A 17,569-nucleotide genomic window follows, 5' to 3' on the forward strand; every position below is an offset into this window, starting at 1 on the left:
TCTGCACCAGTGAGAAGTGCTCTGAAAAGGAAGTGGGGGAAAGGCTCCAGGGGGCCTTGGGAAGGTCGTGACCAACTGCCCTGTGCATCAGAGGAGGCTTCCTGGAGGAGGTGAGACTTGCCGCAGGACATGATGTATGAGACAGAAGAAATTCAGCTGGAGGCCAAGGAGGAGAAGGCATGCCAGTGGGAAGCACAGAATGCAGAAGCATGGGAGTCACAAACAGCTCTGCCTGCCTGGAGTTGATCATGGTTCTGTATGAGAACGGGTGCTGGAAATTGAAAGTAAAGGGAAGCATAGCCTGACAGATCCGTGTGGGCTGCCACTCCCACCCTGCCGCAGCAGTCCTGGGGACAGGGGCCCCTGCACCCGTCCTGCAGGCCGAGGTTTCCCTCCTCCCACCAAGGCGGCTCCACCTCAGTGGGCGAAGGAGCTTCAGCCACAGGGAAGCTCCTGGTCCTTGGAGACTCCTAAGGAAAAAACCGAGAATAGAGCCCCTTCCTTGGGCCTCGCTGCTACGTCGTCAGTGGGGTGTAGGACTTGCAGAAGGCCTGGCTGGGCAACCAGATGCCCAGGACCGGCCTGCCTGCTGGAGGAGGCATTGAGGAGAGCAGTCCCCACCCGAGGAGTGCTCACCACCTTGGGTGCCAGGAGACAGAATACTCCTAGGGGTTTTCTGGTCAAAACGGAGAGGCATGAAATGGTGCTGGAGGCCCAGCTGAGCTTGCGGACAGTCTGATGTGGCATTCACTGATGGAGGTCTCACAAAACACATACATAGTTCTAGGACTGGACCACGCATGCGTGTCATGGTCTGGCCTCCAGTGCTCAGGCCTGGGGCAAAGGGACCGCCAGGCTTCTGCGAAGGGCTTTCGACCAGGAGTCAGGACACATGGTGTCTAACCAATCCTCCATTCTGTCTCCACATCTCCCTGTCCTTTCTCACCTGAACTACTTAAACAGGTTCTTTTTAAAAATATATGTTTTTATTGATTTCAGAGAGGAAGGGAGAGGGAGAGAGAATCATTGATTGGCTACTTCCTGCACACCCCGCACCGGGGATCGAGCCCACAACCCGGGCATGTACTCAGAAGGGGAATCAAACCGTGACCTCCTGGTTCATAGGTCGATGCTCAACCAGTGAGCCACACAGGCTAGGCTTAAACAGCCTCTTGATGGCCCCTCAGCTTCCACTTGTAGCCACTGCTGTCACATCACACAGACATCAGGACAACTTTCCATATATATACATCTGATTACGTTGCTCCCCTTCACATAGTCCTCAATGGCTCCCTAGTGCCTTGAGATATAGTCCAGCCTTCTGTGAGGCCCACCACTCAGGCCTTATCCCTTTTGTTCACTCCATTCACACTGGACTTCCTTAAGGTTTTTAAACACTAGTTTGAAACATGAAATTGTTGATGTTTGACCTACAAAATTGGTAGTTTATGTGGTTCAGCTTAACACAACTGTCTGCCCCTCGGGCATTTGTGTGTGCTAGTCCCTCTACCTAGAAAACATCCCTCCCTCCCGCCCATTGCTTTCACCTAACTGTCCCTCAGGTCTCAGTCCAAATGTCACCTCCTCAGGGAAGTCTTTCCTGATGTCCCCTGGCAGCCTGCACTTTCCTTCTGTAACTCCCTTTGAACTTGCAATGGCTTTGATATCTGTCTTTCTGCCAGACAGCAAGCTCCATGAGGGCAAGGATCATGCCCATCTTGCTCACCCTTGTAATCACAGCACTTGGCACGGGGCTGGCATATAGTAGGTGCTCAATAAGGTCTCGCTGAGGAAACAACTGCCTGTGGGAATGAGTGGACACAGCGCCACCCTGACCAGCTGTATGACTTTGGACTATCCACCATTTTCAGACATCAGTTTCTACACCTACGGAAAAGGTAATCATACATCGGAGAGATGTGAAAATTAAATGAAAGCAGGCATCCCGGCATACTTGGCATTATACGGCTCAAAACGCTGACGGCAGGGCTTTCTCTGTTGGCTACAGCACCCAGTTTCCTTCCTGACTTGACCCATGGGCACTGCCGAGGGATGGAATGCTGAAGGAGACATGCAGGGAAGAGCCTGGTAAGAGTATTCCTTGCAACCATGAAGCTCAGACTTCATGGAATTTGTATCACGTGGAGGAGGCATAGCCCTGGCCTTTCAGGGCACTGAGGAAGCCTGGATTTTTATAGCACCTCTCGCTGCACAGCTGGGGATGCCTAGAACACCAGAGTGAAAGCAAATCTGTTCTTGAATATCTCCTATAACAGGAAGTTCACTACTCCCCACGGTATCTTATTTTATCTTCAAATAGCACTGACTATGAGATAGCTTGTATTGAATCAAAGTCTGCCTTCTTGGACTATCACCCACTGGCCCCAATTCTCTTTACTGGGGCCTCTGAGACCAGGTTTGCTCCCTCTTCCACACTGCAGCCCTCAGAGATTTAGAGATGACCACGGTTGCCCTCACGTCTCCCAGCTCTGGTCTTTGAGCATCCTCTGTGGCACTTCATCTCCATGCCTGTTCAATGGGGGCAGCATGTGCTGTACTTTACTTCTCTCTGGGTGGGGCTGAGACTGGTAAGGAGGAAGCATTAGCATTTTTGCTCTGAGTGGGGTTGCAGAAGCCCCAGGCCTTTCTCACTACAGGCCTTAGATCCAGGTCTGGAACCAAAGTAGCTCACAGGAAAAGCCACCTTCTGGAGGGTGAGTCAGGCTCCAAGGCTGTCTGCCCTCCCCGGCCTCTGGGAGAGATTAATGCCCACACTGACAAATCACTCCCATGTATTAGGTAGATAAAGAAATTGATTATTCCATAAATTACTGTCTCCATGAAAAAAAGTCCCAATTTTTTAAAAGAGAAAATATTATAAATCTGTCCGAGACCTTGTGAGCAAAATTGTAGCCATTTCAGTTTAATTGTCTGAGAGCTTCTTTGCTACAGCCCCAGAAGAAAAGTCCCTGAAGCTACTGGCTTCCAATCTAGCTGCTCCCTCCCGAACTCCACAAATAGCCGTGTCAGGTCCCGGACGAGGCAGATTTACATTGTAGCAGGAAGACTCTGGATCAGCCAGAAAGAAAAACTTTCTCACGCAGGAGACTGATCCGCATCCTTCAGAAACTCCAAATAGGATACTAACCCCTGCCCCTACCGTTCCCCTTCCTCCTTACACCGGTACCCACCCCATCTGGACATGTTAAGGTCCAGTTCTGCCAGGAGACAGAGAACTGGCCCAAAAGAACCCTGAGTGGGGCTTGAGGATGGCGTGTGACAGGTCAGGAGAGAAAGAGTCCTCAGAACAACAGCAGCGATAGAATGGCTGCGAAGGGGCAAGGACAAGAAGGAGGGCGGGAGGGAAGGGTGACAGGGAAGAGCGGCGGTTGTGCTGGTGGGTTTTCACTGGCCTCTCCTCTCTGAGTCTCAGTACTCCTCCCCAGCACACAGGAGAATGAGGGAGATCCCGTGCAGGGCTCTGGTCTGAACTGTATGGACCTAAACGTTCAAGCAGCCACAGCTATCCCGGCAGGTGAGCTTCTTGGACCTACATGAGGCCATTCAGATGCCAGCAGGTCCAGGAACACTGCTCCGTGTCCCCGGGCTGTGGCAATCCCCTGCTCTGCATGCTCTGCAGTACACAGAGTGGACACTCAAAAATGTTCAGTGAAGCAATGAGTCAGCCCAGAGTCCACGTGAAGAAGACAGGAAACAAACAATTACAAACAGCATAAAAATAGCCACATTTCCAAAGCAGATTTCTCTGATTCTGTGAATCCAAGCAGGAGCAGCAACAACCCCAGTCCCCTCTTACTGAGCTGTCTCGAGTCTGGGCCCCTGGAGTACCCTACTTAGTAGGCCCCCTTCCTCCCTGCCCATTTCAGATCGTTCCAGCTGCTGTATGACTTCAAGGTGCCATCTTGCCTCCTAAATCCCTGCAGCCCATTCACCTAAACCTTACTCCTCGTTCAGAGGCAAAAGCCAATTCCCCCGACTCTTATCCTTCCAAGACTCTTAGCCTCCTGTGCCCTTTGGCTTCTAGTCCAGCAGTTCTGGCCAACTCTCAGTCCCCAGTGGTGGACAAAAGCTCCCCTTTGCTCTTGAGGCATGCTGAGGTCACTTTCGTATGTGGGAGAGACCTTTGTCAACACCCAGCCCAGTCACAAGGCTTCTCAGACACATGCAGGTGGTGGAGCACCTGGTACCGCTGGGTTCTTTGGGGAGTGCCACAAAGCTGTGACACATTTAATTCCCATTACCTGAACAAAAAGTAATTTTATTTACTACTAGCAGAAAACACAGTTCTATTACAGGTATGCAGGGCTCTGCAAACTTGAGAAATAGTACCACACAAAAATACTTTCAAGAAATCACATTTAGCAGGATAAAGACAGATAACAGATGCCTACTTACCAAATGCAATGCGAGAGATGATGCTGACAAGCTGAGCAGAGACTCTTGGTCAGGTGTGATATTTGACAACGGAATAGTCACTCGTTTTGTCATCTGCTACTGCTCCCTAGCAGACAAGCCGTACAAGGCACAACAGGTTTAAGAACAATTTATGAGGGGTGGGGGGAGGGAGGGAGAAAATTCTATCCATTCACTTCATTTTCTTTTTCTGTGAGATACTCAATTTGAACGGCCACAATAACAGCTCTTACTAGCCCACTGTGTCTGCTAAACACCTCAGCCCGGCTTATGAACAGCAGAGTCCTAGAGGAATAGCATTTGGAAAAAGAATGCCTGTTTCGCAAGACCTCACAATAACCACATCACCCTTACTGGAGAAGTCAGTGTGTAGGCGGCGCCCACTCACTACCCGAGGGCCTGGCTGCTCTCCGTGGTGCTGAACTCAGAGGTTAGGGGTGAACCTTAATTTCCCTGCTTCTCGCCAAAACACACAGGGTGTATCATCATCTACGAGCTTTTATAAACACATGTGAATCTGATTTGTACTTCTCCCTCAACATGGAAAAAAGGTTTTATAACTCTGTTTTGCCACAGTGGAAAAATCTAGTCTCCTTATCTTATAGTGTGTGTGTGTGTGTGTGTGTGTGTGTGTGTGTGTGTAGGGGGTGTAACAGGAAGTGGATGGAATTTTCCTAATAGACTGGGGGTTAGAGACCCATGTTTTCATATTATTTTCCTCATGGCTCACCAGGTGTGTGACTCCAGTCAATTCCCCCTTCATTTCTCTGTATCCCAATCTGTGAAAGAAAAGCGTGGGGACAGGGAGTGCACTCCTGTGGCCAATATTTGGGGTGCCTCCACTTATGTTCTCCATGGGCTCAGAGACTGTCCAACAGGATGACCTTGCCTGGCCTCCTCCAACACAGAAAGACTTTCTGGATCCAGAGAAAGACACAGGCTCAGCCACTCTTGCAAGAAGCTAGGAATTCTATTTCTGCTCAACTCTTCCCCAGCCCTCAGTCCCCATGGACCAGCCATAATTCAGCTAAACCTGCGAGTTCACCCATATTTTATTTACTGATTCGATGTTACGAGACAAGTAAAATAGACGGCTGTCACCTCTATTAAACTGAGCAGGAAAAATGGCCATGTAGGCAACAGGCTCTTTCTGCTCATAATGTGTCATCTGTTTCCTTGCGAAGGGAAGCAAGAAAAGGGAGGGCCTGGCCTCAGGGGTGGTCCTGGTCCTGCCATGTTCAGGAGGCAACACTGCAAACCTGTACTGCCCTCACTCTCAGCTATACCTGCTCATAATGTGTCATCTGTTTCCTTGGGAAGGGAAGCAAGAAAGGGGAGGGCCTGGCCTCAGGGGTGGTCCTGGTCCTGTCATGTTCAGGAGGCTACACTGCAAACCTGTACTGCCCTCACTCTCAGCTATACTGATGCAGTGCACAGATGAGCCCAGTCAGTCGGGAATTGGGGCCATCACTTAAGTCCTCAGTTTCCCCACTGATCCAAAGGAAAGTCCCTGTATTCACTCCCCAGGCTTGGGGTAAAGAATGGCTGTTGAGCCCCAATTTTGGAAGCCTGTGCTATAGAAACAAACCTCCAATTGGCTGCCTCTTACAAGTATACAAACACATACATGTGCACGCATTCACACTCCCCAGAACACAGGATGGATGGTGGATATGTTCCCAGTGTTAAGCGGCCCAGGCTGACTGTCTATATAGCCTGAAGCTCCAGGTTACACAAACACATACATGTGCACACACTCACATTCCCCAGAACCCAGGGTGGATGGTGGATATGTTCCCAGTGTTAAGTGGCCAGGCTGACTGTCTATATAGCCTGAAGCTCCAGGTTAAGTGACAACCTCGCTTTCCATAAAGCTGTCATGTAGTCCTGTTGTCTACACATCCTATCGGGATCCAGTGATATGGGGACGACAGGAAAAGAGGAGGCCTGTCCCATGCCTGGTGGCAGCTCAGTGATACAGCCACAGCCCTGCCAGGCAGCTGTCCTGAGTGACCAGCCTATTAAGGAAGGAACAGCAGACGTTCCCTTCCTTGGTTCAGCTCCCAGAGTGAGCAGCAGAGATGCTGAGGGGAGGGTGAGAAGGAGGGAGGGCTGAAGCCAGAAAAGGCAGGTAGAGCATGGTGTCTTCTTCTGTCTTTTATTGAAGTAGACAACTTGTGTCTCTCTCAAGAGGAGCATCCTGAGATGAACCAGACAACAGATATGAAGGCCAAGCCTAGGCCAAGCCTAGACCAAGCCTGAGAAAGAAGAGCCCACTGCGCTGTATTCTCCAGCTCTTCCCAACAGTCTACATGGAAAAGGTCTTAGCTGAGCTGATGTAGCGGAAGAACACATGGACACTATTAGGACAGTCTTCATCCAAGACGCTAACAATGTCTTCCATGAAATCCTGTTGACAATGTGGAAAATGTGTTGAGCTGAATGACAGGGTAGTTAGATTGTCTTACATTCAAATGACTGTATTCATCAATGCATTCATTTATTCAACAAATAGTCATTAATCACCTACAATGTGCCACACATAGTGTTAGATGCATTGAACAAGTCAGCTTTGGCCCATGCTTGTACAGGTAACCAAGAATTACAGTACAGTAAGTGCTATGACAAGGAAGTTCAGGGCACTGTGGGGATTCACAGAAGGAGGTGGGAGTCAAGAAAGGCTTCTTGGAGGGAAAGACATGTTTGCTGAGACCTGAGAGATAACTAGAAGTTGGCACAGAGTATGAGGGAAGGCATAGTGCCTCCTGGGGACTTGGATGTTCAGTACAATGGAGCTGAGAAGTTGTGTGAGGCAAAGTGGAACAGTGTGTGAGTCTGGAGATGCCAACCAGGGCAGGTGATAAAGGGCCTGAGAACATGAGGAAGCCAATGGGATTTCAAAGCTGGTTAAAGTGTAAGGTAGTCATGGATCCAAGACCACTGAATAAAGCCAACAGACTCTGACTTCTGTCTTTTATTGAAGTAGACAACTTGTGTCTCTCTCAAGAGGAGCATCCTGAGATGAACCAGACAACGATATGAAGGCCAAGCCTAGACCAAGCCTGAGAAAGAAGAGCCCACTGCGCTGTATTCTCCAGCTCCTCCCAACAGTCTACATGGAAAAGGTCTTAGCTGAGCTGATGTAGCAGAAGAACACATGGACACTATTAGGACACAGTCTTCATCCAAGACGCTAACAATGTCTTCCATGAAATCCTGCTGACAATGTGGAAAATGTGTTGAGCTGAATGACAGGGTAGTTAGATTGTCTTACATTCAAATGACTGTATTCATCAATGCATTCATTTATTCAACAAATAGTCATTAATCACCTACAATGTGCCACACATAGTGTTAGATGCATTGAACAAGTCAGCTTTGGCCCATGCTTGTACAGGTAACCAAGAATTACAGTACAGTAAGTGCTATGACAAGGAAGTTCAGGGCACTGTGGGGATTCACAGAAGGAGGTGGGAGTCAAGAAAGGCTTCTTGGAGGGAAAGACATGTTTGCTGAGACCTGAGAGATAACTAGAAGTTGGCACAGAGTATGAGGGAAGGCATAGTGCCTCCTGGGGACTTGGATGTTCAGTACAATGGAGCTGAGAAGTTGTGTGAGGCAAAGTGGAACAGTGTGTGAGTCTGGAGATGCCAACCAGGGATGGTGATAAAGGGCCTGAGAACATGAGGAAGCCAATGGGATTTCAAAGCTGGTTAAAGTGTAAGGTAGTCATGGATCCAAGACCACTGAATAAAGCCAACAGACTCTGACATTGGTCATGCCCTGACTAACATATTGATGGCAGACATAGCTGAAGTGAGAGGGGGTGTTCATCCCAGGCTCAGATGGCACAAAGCATACCAGACAACAGAAAGGGAGCCACAGAAGCATCACTGCCCAGAGCAGTGGTTCCCAACCCCAACCATACTGCAGGCCAATAACCACCCAACCTCTTTGGGCGGCCAGGGAGGAAGGAGACGGTGAAATTCATGCCTATCTCCTGGGGATGGAGGGAAGGGAACAGGCTTTGGTGCTCCAGAAACAAAAAGAAGAATAACCACCCAAGGGTTCAATAATAGGATTTACTAGGGATAAATGACAGGTCCTGCCTTTAGGCTCAAAAGATCAACTGCCAAAGAGAGGATGAGAGAAGTTATAGATCAGCAGCGATGCCTGTGGAAAAGACCTCGTGATCTCATGGGATCACCAGCTCAGTATAAATCAACAGAGTGAAACGGCTGCTGACAGGCTAGAATAATCTGGGGCTGTATAACTAGATCTGAGGAGGTGATGAGCTTACTGGTTTCAATACACAAGCAGTACTATGATTAGCTCTCAACACCACGCCGGAAGAATTGGCATCTGCAATCCAGAGAAATACCTTTACATTTCTGTAGGGCTTCATTGTGGGACAGAGAGCAAACTGGAACCAGAACCAGTGGGCAGGGCGATCATAATTATAAGATCATAAATGTAATGGGTAACATTCAGTGAGCTCTTACATGGCTATGGTCTAAACTTTACATGCACGAACTAATTTAGTCCTTACAAAAACCTGGTGAGGCAGGTTCTACCATTATTACTATTATTTTTCAAAATTAAATAATGTGCCCAAGATCACACAGGTGGGAAGGGATGGAGGCGGCTTTCAAACGCAGGCTGTCGATTGCAGGACCTGTGGGCTCCTCCACAGTGCCGGATTGCTGAAACGTATTGAGAGCTTCCTTTGTTCCGAGTAAGTGCATTCTCACGTGATCCCGCGAGATCAAATCTATCATTATCCCCCTTTTGCAGATGAGAACATCTAGGTTTAAAGAAGTGAAGTGACTTACCCAAAGTGACAGAGCCTGGAGGGAGAGAATCAGAGTTTAAAGTCCAAAGAACTTATATACATATACGCAGAGCCCATGGACACAGACCATAGTGTGGTGAAGGCCTGGGGTGGGGCAGGGACTGGGTGGAGAGGGGCAAAGAGGGGAGAATGGGGGACATCTGTAATACTGTCAACATCATATATATATATATACCGCTCCCACAGAGGCACCAGGCTGGCCAAGGCGGATGCCAGTGCTTCCCTCCCTACCCCCTGCTTCCCCCATCGCCCCACTGGTCACCCCACAGATAGCCCTGATTGCCGGCCAGGCCTAGGGACCCTACCCATGCATGAATTTCGTGCATCGGGTCTCTAGTATATATATAGTCAGACAGACTTCAGAACCTACATTTTCAATGTCCAAGTTACACTGCCTTCCCTGGAACTGCAGGAAGACAAGTTTGAGGGGGAAATTTGCAACAAAGATGGGAAGGGGCCAAAACATTTGCCATCAGGAACAAAGCAAGGTCAAAAGTGGTGAGCCTTCTTTTACAGGTGGTGTTCAATCAGAGACGAGACATGCACCTACTAAAGGTACTGTGACTTAGAACAGTGGTTCTCAAAGTGTGGTCCTCAGATGAACAGCATCAGCATTATCTGTGAACCTGTTAAAATGCAAATTCTCAAGCCTTGGCCTGAACACACTGAATCAGAAGCTGTGAGGGCGGGGCCCAGCAGTCTGTATTTTACTGAACGCTCCAAGTGACTCTTATGCATGCTAATGTTTGGGAATCAGAGGCCTGGAATGACCCCTGGGTCTCTCTTCAGCCTGGATTCTGTAATTCTTCACCATAGCAGGGAAATGTGATGCCCGGAGCCCTGGGAAGTCCGTGGCTGCCTGCTCCTGCTTTTCCGCCCAATTGGGCAGGCTTTTCGGAATAGCATATTTCAGTTCTGCAAAGCAGATGCAGGAAGGCTTTGCAGAAGTCTCCCTTGTTCGCATCTTTAAAGAGCTCATCCCTGCAGTTGTTCTGAGAACTCTATAAACCCCCTTCCATCGGCAGTCTGTCTGCACCAGCCCCTTTAATAGTGCAAGACTTAGTTGTCTCCTATGGATTGGAACCCTCTGCACACAAACAAGAATTCTAGCTCCTTCTTGCTCCTCTTTTCCCCTCTGCCTTTCTTCACCACCATTCAGCATGGAACCAAAGGATTTGGAGTCGAGCCACCACTCCTCCGCGCGCGCCCCCCCCCCCCCATCTCATTTTCTCCCATCTGAATGATCACTATGGGGACTCTCTCCTCCCTGGCTTTTGCCGCAGCCTCATTACCTGCTGTCTCTCAGCAGAGCCAGAAGTGTCTCATCCCCGGGGGTCCAGCCTCCAGCCACAGACCCTCTCTGGGCTGCACCTGCTGCCTGCCCAGCAAGCCAGATTGGACTCCCCATCCAAGGACTGATGAGGACTCCCTGGACCAATCCCTCAAGAGTATCCCATAACCAGAATCATCCAATCTCTAGATCCATGCAAAATGCATTTCAGTGAAAATGCTGCAAATGTAGGGAAAAACCAGCACCCTGTGGCGGCAGGTGCGTGAGAAATAACAGGCCCGGGGGAGTCTGGGAGCTGACATCCAGGAAGGACACCTCTCCTGCTCCCTAGCATGGTGGGTAACTGTCCCAGGCTGCTAATTCCACTGCAGGCACATGGGTATGTGGGTAGTGGGCAAACACCACATATTAAGCTGCATGGAATATTGAGCAAGAGGGTTGGCATAAGGCACAGGGTGCATGAGAAGCAGACAGCCTCAGAGCTCACAGTCTGATGGTGGAGACATGGCCTTCACCCTTGGGGAATCCTCTTCTCCTAACATTTATTAAGCATTAGGCCCTGTGCAAAGAGCTGTATATATTTTATCTCCTTTAATCCTCACACTAATCCGATGAAGAAGGTACTATACGATTCAACCATATGACATTTTTGTAGGTCAAACACATCTGACTATAGATTCAACTAACATTAATAATTCTATCTTACAGATGAAGAAATGGAGGCTCAGAGGTAAAGTGACTTACCCAAGGTCACACAGCAAGGCTATATTAGACTCACATTCAAACTCAGGTCCACCCCATTTCATCAAAGCGAAGTGCCAAGAAAGAAAAAAATCTTTCAAGTAAACTCAGACATGACTTGTGAGACATGCTGATTTTAAAGATGTGAAACTGTGTGAGTGTGTGTGTGTGTGTGTGTGTGTGTGTGTGTGTGTGTGTATGTTCTTAGAATCAATAAGATATATTATTTCATTCCAAAAAAGGCATTCTGCCTCTTGGTAGTGATGAGGGAGAGGTGGCCTTAGGTACCCTTGGGCAGCTCCATGGCATAACACACATGCACTAGACACTCACAAGCAACACTATAACCAAGGTCGATGAGCATTAGTAAAAAGGTCTAAAGGTCAGAGGAAGCAAGGAGAGGGACGTGGGAAGGTGACCTTTGAGGAGAGGGGAGTGACAGGCTGGAGCAGGTAGTGTGGACCCTGGAGGCAATTCCAAAGGAAAGACAGCAAGATAAGGTGGGCAGGGTGCTCTGGGCACGGCTGCTACAACATGTGGCTAACGGGAGAGCAAAGCAAACTCAGAATGGCTTGCTGTCCTCAAACCCAGGCCCCTCACCCTCAATCCAGTCTCCTCTCTCCCAATCACAACTCGGTTAAGATGTTGTCTCTGGAGCACAAGAAAACATGGGCTCCATGAGCAAACACAGGTGATGGTGGAGGCCAGGGAGGCACCGAGGGGCACAAAACTTAAGGAGGCACTCACTCTCACGTCGTTATGCAAATGCAAGGTTGCCACCTGAGAGCCTCCTGAAATCCTGTTCTTTAGCTGTCTCACACACCTCACCCTAGTCCTGGCCCTGCCCGTGTCAGACTCCTCAAACAACAAAAGGAGAAAAGCTGATCTCTGGACAGCATTTACGCTTTTTTGAAAAGACATCACACCTATTTGACTCTATGAGGCAGGCAGTATCAGCTCCATTTTACAGATAAGGAAACTGAGGCCCTAGAAAATAACACGATCTCTCTGATTGTGCCTGTCTCAGATCTGTCACCTCTGTAGGGGCTCTGAGCAGTGCAGCTTCCCCCACTTCTAGAACAGTTCAGTCCCTGGCAGCCACCATTGTCCAGTCACTCCGTGTCCCCCTGGAGAAGGAACATGGTGGGAAAGAAGGATTTGGTCTTCCCGATGGGGAAGGGTGGGTTGGGAAGCTCTTGCACCCAGGTCCCCACACCCTACCCATACTGTCTGTAGGACAGCAATGCACATTCCAGGGCCCAGTTTCAGTGGACCTTACCCTCATATTGTCCCCCAAACTTGATTCCTAGCAAGGCAGGCTCTATTTAGAAGGTTAGGATGTGACTTTTTTGCTTACAAATAAAATGACCATAAGACCTATTAGCCTGGAAAAGATGTTGAAGAGAAGAGGGGACAGGATTGGCGAGGGGGAAAGGGGGTCACAGAAGGAGTAGAGAATAAAAAACTAATTCACCAGCTACCTTCTCTGGCCAGGTCACTAGCTGATGGAGATGGAGGTGAGGGGAAAACACAGACATGAGGCCCTGGGGTTTCCTCAAGGCTCTGACGATGTCTTTGAGAACAACCTAATGGCTGCCAGGGGACATGTAAGGTGGAGTCCCCAGAGCAGAGGCATTCCTGGGGGGCAGGGGGAAGAGACTGGCCACACTCAAGGGCGAGTCCAAGCTTTGTTTCAGGCTTGGATTAAAGTGCTGGGCAGAGTGCAGAAGGCTGAACAAGGTGGGGTGTAGTCACAATAGGAATGTGTGTTGGCGGAAGGGGTGGGAAACACCACCCATACCTTTCCTCTCAAGGAAGCATATCTGCTACATGGCCCATCAGCAAGGACAGTCTGACTGGCACGGGAAGGGTTAATGTCACACAGCCCACAGCTATTCCCTATAGCCAGTGAAACAGCCCAGCCCCGCCCCACTCAGCACCCAGAACCACGGGGGTGGGGCATTGCACTCAGCTGCCTGTAAAAAGCGTTGTTTTCTATCTCCCAACTACACAGGCAGCTAAAAGCACAGGCTCTGGAGTCAGGCTGACAGGAGGGGAGTTCTTATCCTGCCTTATCACTTACTGGCTGTGTGAGCTTGGACAAGTGACATCACCACGTTTAGTTTTCTCATCTGCAAAATGGGAATAATGCCTGCAGGGTGGTGAAGACTAACTAAGCTGATGGGGGAAATGCAACAGCTACACTTATTGAACATGCACTATTCACCCACATCACTAGTCATTGTGTGAAAAGCACTTAGCACAGTGCCTAGCAGTGAATACGGGCTCAAATAACTTGGGGCCAGTGTATTGTTGTTGTTTTACTCATTTGTGCTGCAGACCAAGGTGGGTTCCCAGGCAGGAGATGTGGCCCAACCAGCCACCTGGGCACAGACACACTGCCCCCTGGTGCAACTGCTGGGGATCAGCACCTGGGAGAAGAGCTATTCAAGCCCACAAGCTCACACAAGGCCCCCATCGCATCAATCAGGCCCTGGGTCCACCCACCCAGCCAAAGCTCCAACCCCATCACACCAGCCTGGGGAAGACAAGCGGGGCCTGCTGGGTGCCGGCCCCAGAGGAAGAGCCCTGAGCCTGGAGCTGCAGTCCTCTCTGTTGCCAGGCAGGGCCTGGGAGCTCTGGGCTCCCCTCTGCTGCTGCCCAGCCAAGTGGAGCAGCGGCTTTCTCTGTTCCCTCTGGAGAGTCCTGAGCAAGCAAAGCGGGGCTCAGGCTAAAACCATGGGAGGCAGAGGCAAGGCCAGCCGTTAGTTACAGGGTGGGGGAAGCTTGCCCTCCCTGGTTGAACACAACCATATCTCCCCCTAAAAGAGCACCCCAAGCAGCCCTGCAGCCTCTTCTACATACAACCCTGCACCTCCCCCAAGAGGAGAGGTTGTTCTAGTGCCCACAGGGGCACCCGTGCCTCTCCCACCCTCCACACCCCCCTCCCCGCCCCCGCCACGAGTGGACTCTGTTTCCTGGGGCAAGGACAGAGAGTGCTCGTGGAACGCAGTGACTCAGTGAGGCCCACAAAGGATCCTAAAAGCAGCTCAGCAGCCTTGCTTTCCTGAAGGGGGAGGGGATAAGGAGTGGCCCCCGAAAAGTCCTTCCAAATAACACGGCAGGGCTGGATTTCTGAAATCAGCTGGTGTGCCCGAGGGAGGGGGATGCAGTGACCTTGGAAGGGGCTAGTGAGGACTCGGTGCCTGCATAAACCCCAGATCATCCTGACGTCAAGAGACTATTTAGCGCAGCACAAGGCAGGCATCGAGAAGAAATTAAACTCCAGCTTGAGAAGGAGGGATGCCTGGGCTGACAGGAGCAGCTGGGCTAGAAAGTGGAGGCAGAAATACCTCAAGTTAATGCTTTCTAAGGCCCCTCCGGCCACTCCCAGGTCTGAAGCTATTTACGTCCAGGGGGGAAACCCCTATTGATCTTCATTCAGCTCCTGTCTGCTTCTACAAGGCCGTGATGTTTCAGCACATCAGCAGTCACTGCGAGAAATTCCTCATTTTTTTAGAGGCAGCGGCTCCCAAACTCAGGAGACAAACGTTCAGGACCATTTGGGTGAAATCATGGGAGGAGATGCAGACGGGGCTGGTTTGGGAACTCTGGGGGAGGGGACCTCACTCCCCTGGGGCAGGCTGCAGGTGCCTGCTGGGCCCCCCAGCAAAGGATCAGGGGGCCTCATAGCTCCAATCTACTTCGCCTGTAGATGCTCAGAGAGTCGGAAGCTGAGCCAGCCTTTCTCTCCACCCCTGCCCCCCCCCACCACACACACACACACACACACACACACACACACACACCTGCTTTATGTCTCTGCAGTCATTTGGCTCTGAACCTCACCCCTGGCTGGCTAGAGATCAGCACCATCCATTCGAGCTCCCCAGCTGCTGCCACCGCTGTCTGATTCCCTTTTCAAATTCCAGGCTGGCCCTCGATCCTACAGTATGTATGTAACATGAGGGAGCCTCATGAAACACAACGAATCTAAGCAACAGATCTACAATGGTGCTGACATCCCCGCCAGCCTGCACTAAAGGGAACCTGGAAGCCTCGGAATAGCCGGGACCATCACGGCCAACCCAACAGTTTACAGATCGGGAAACAGGCTCAATCAAGGTTAGGAGGGAGAGTACGATTTGAACAAGGTGGCCCAGTAAACCGGCAGAAGATAGAGCAAAAAACCCAGGGCTCCTGGCTCCCAGGCTAAGGCCCCTCCACTTCAGGTTCTGAGTCATGTAACCAGGAAATCCAGGTCCCCACATGAGGTCACTGAGCCCTTCTGGCTGAGAAGACCCATGCATTCAACAGCTTTCCATGAGCTAAGACCAGCATCCAGCTGAACAATAATAGCGATGATAATAATAGTAACAAAATACTGAACAGTATGCCTTGAAAACCTTCAGTGAGCAGTACCTGGTAATCACACGCAGAATACATCTTCCACATATTCATATAAAATAATCAATGATCATTTTTCCACCCGCAGACGACAATCCAATTACTCTCTCTCCCTCACTCTCCTTTGTTACTTGCAAACCATCCAAGCAATCAATGCCTTGACCTCTCCCTCTGATAGACACAATTACAAAAAGACAGAGCAATGCAATTCATCTATTCAAGACGGATTGTTTGAACACTCTGTCACACTGCTGAGCGATCCATCTCCTTGTCTAAGAGGAAATTTCAGCCCCCAAAAGAGGCACAAAGAGAGGGGGCGGTACACTGCTCCCCAGCACACAGAGCCCTTTGCACACCTGCAGGGAACCCTCTGCCTGGCTGGTGCTCGCCAAGCCTGCCTGCCTGCCTGCCTGCTGAAGGAGGATTCGGCTCCAAGCGGCTCAGGCACCCGTCTCAAGAACCACAGCACACAGCATACTTCTGAGCCCAATTTCTGGGACCTCAATTCCTGCAGCTCCCGCCAGAGCCTGGAGATCACAGCGGTGGGGAGGGAGGAGAAAAGGGAGGTGGCACAGGGCCCAGCCAGGGCGGGATGTTTGGGTTTCAGCAAGAGAATCTTTCTCTTTCTGTGCTGTGTCCACTGTAGTTCCCTGACGCCAGCTGAGGCTTGAGCCTGGGCTCAGAAGGATGGGAGTTCAACTCCCCAGGAAGCTCCAGAGAGGCCCAGTGGCCCCGGAGCCTTCCCATCCTCCGTCCAGGCTGGCGCGGCTCTGGTGGTCACATTTGGCATGCGCACAGCGCCCCAGTCCTCGGGCTGAAAATCAAATGGGGCCAGACTCTCGGATATAAATGGCCTGGGCCGACACGCTAATTAATCCTGGGGCTTAATACGAAGAAGATTAGAAGAGAAGAGGGCTTTGCCATCCTTAATTGCATTATTACACACTGAACCCAAGAAAGGGCAGGCGGGCTTGAGGCTTCCCCTCAGGGCAGTGAGGAGTCCCCTGGTGCAAGTCAATTTCACAGCGTGAGGGGCAGGTGAGGGACATGGTCCTGCCCCCTTCCGCTCTTTCTTCTGAGGCTGGCCTCCCCTGCTCCTGTCTTCCTGGGCCCCCAAAGACCTCCATCCCTAAGGCTGGGCTGGGAGCATGCCCGTCCCACCCCTGCAGAGGAAAGAGGATCCTGCAATGCGTGAGCTGAGCACATAGCACCTTTCCTCCCCCCTTTTCTCCCGGGGGCACCCTGCCATGCAGGCCCCCCCAAAAAAACAGAGGGAGGGAAGAAGGGAATAAAGAAAGGGCTGGCCCATTACTACGGGGCTGCGTGCCCCTAGAATGGTGACCAAACTGGGCACTGGGGCAGAGACAGAAGATATTTTTGGCTTGCCAGGAACACCCTGGATTGCAAAGGGTTTAAGCCTGAAGTGAGGGCTGTCCGCAGAGCACAGTCACTGGGCTCCTCTGCCTCCCCGTGTGCACCTGCCAGGATCCTGGGCATGGAATGAAAGCCCCAGCCAGGGCAGTGCGTCTACCACCATCCAGACAGCAGAGTGCCAGAGAGTCTGGGATCCAGGAGAGAGCTATGGAGGAGACAGGTTCCCACGATCTGACCTCCTCCTGGGAAAATCCTCAAGTACGAAACCAAACCCCACATAGGTTCCCTGCGCCCTCTGGCAACCCAGGGGCCGCACCTGGAGAAGAGCCACAGGGGAGGAAGGTAGCTCTGGCTCAGCAAAGCTCTGCCCGCCCCGTGCCAGACACTGGTGGTGGCGCCTAGCAAACCCAGGCGGCCCAGGTCTCCGGTCTGGCGGCGGGTGCAGGGCCTGCGTGATGGAGGCTCCCGCG

General features: G+C 50.9%; 1 protein-coding gene across 1 annotated transcript in view; it reads right to left on the bottom strand.

Annotated features, from left to right (window-relative positions):
- Window positions 1–17,569, bottom strand: part of GRIK3 (glutamate receptor, ionotropic, kainate 3) — a 212,981-nt gene that overhangs the window by 194,420 nt on the left and 992 nt on the right. The gene's annotated exons all lie outside the window — the stretch shown is intronic.

This window comes from Myotis brandtii, unplaced genomic scaffold (genome assembly GCF_000412655.1).
Source record: "Myotis brandtii unplaced genomic scaffold, ASM41265v1 scaffold274, whole genome shotgun sequence".
In the NCBI taxonomy this organism is placed as follows: domain Eukaryota; kingdom Metazoa; phylum Chordata; class Mammalia; order Chiroptera; family Vespertilionidae; genus Myotis; species Myotis brandtii.